At 34.7% G+C, this 1,318-nt stretch overlaps 1 non-coding gene across 1 annotated transcript; it reads right to left on the bottom strand.

The window, feature by feature from the left end:
• Positions 1-571: 571 nt before the first annotated feature.
• Positions 572-677, bottom strand: LOC121973909. The gene has a single exon (XR_006109815.1). It is a non-coding gene; the product is annotated as a small nucleolar RNA R71 (small nucleolar RNA).
• Positions 678-1,318: the final 641 nt, after the last annotated feature.

The following is a 1,318-nucleotide window of genomic DNA, read 5'->3' as shown; positions in this document are numbered from 1 at the left end:
ACGTAACAAGTTTTTGGTGCTATTGCCGGGGACTTTTTTCGATTAACATTAGTTGATTAGCATATGAGTTACTCTAGATCTTTTTCTTTTTCTTTTTCTTTTTTTTTTACATTTTTTCTAGTTTTTATTATGCATTTTCTTTCTTGTCTTTGATTATGCATTTTTGGTTTTTCTTATAATTTTTTTTAGATACCATGAGCACTAACATGTCGAGCAGGTCCTTAAGAGATTTCTCTTTCTGCAAGATTTTTATCTCCCATTGAGCAACCTCATATTGAAGAAGAAACTTTTCAACTAGGTCTAGAGTTAATCTTCATGATACAAGGTCACAAATTTAGAGGAGAAGTATCAGAAAGTCCTTATTTACATCTTGAGACATTTCTAGAACTTTATGATATGGTGAATTGTGAAGGAGTGTCAGCAGGTACAGTTCGATTGATGTCATTTTCTTTTAGCATCAAGGATAAAGCAAGGACTTGGTTATATTCTCTCCGTCCTCAAAGCATCACAAGTTGGGAACAATTGGAGAAGCAATTTCTGAATCATTTTTTTCCTCCAAGTTGAACAATTTATATGAGGAATTGTATCACTAATTTTGCTCAGGCATATAGAGAATCACTATTTGAAGCATGGGATAGATTCAAGAGTCTTCAAAGACAGTGTCCTCATCATGGTTTGGAGAAATGGCTGACCTTGCACATATTCTATAGGGGAATTTCTTTCTCAGATAAGTGTCTGTTAGATTCATCAGCTAGAGGTTCTTTTATAGACAAGAGTGTAGATTAAGTATATATATTAATTGATCAAGTGGTATTGAACCTCCATGAATGGTCGAACAAAAGTTGGATGGAATCTCCTTCAAAAATTCAAGAAGTGCAAGCCATAAATGTAAGAGAGCCTGTCAAACAAATTGTAATTCAACCATCTATGAATTTTGAAATTCACAAGTCACAGAATGAGGGGTTCAAACATTTGGGAGAAAAGATTGATAGTATTGTTTCAAAATGGTTCAAACAAGATTCCCCTCCTATACAGACAAGATCTAGTGAAAATGATAGTGATATTAAGTTGAGAAGTGACAAGAATCATGAAGAACTTCTCAGAAAGGACTTGTACAGAATTGAGGAGAAGAACAATAGAAGATCACAAAAACTCAATTCCATTACTCTAGGAAGTTCCCAAAGGCCACAAGTACCTTTTCCTCAACGATTGATCACACCAACACTAGATAAGCAAGTTGGACCTCCTTCGCAAGCTCAAAGGGAATATGAAAAAAAGGAAGTTCCTTTCCCAAGACCTTCACTAAGGGTTCCTTTTC

Source organism: Zingiber officinale, chromosome 4A (assembly GCF_018446385.1).
Source record: "Zingiber officinale cultivar Zhangliang chromosome 4A, Zo_v1.1, whole genome shotgun sequence".
Lineage (NCBI taxonomy): Eukaryota > Viridiplantae > Streptophyta > Magnoliopsida > Zingiberales > Zingiberaceae > Zingiber > Zingiber officinale.
Note: the sequence above shows the minus strand (reverse complement) of the source record. Positions and strands in the feature narration are given on the sequence as shown.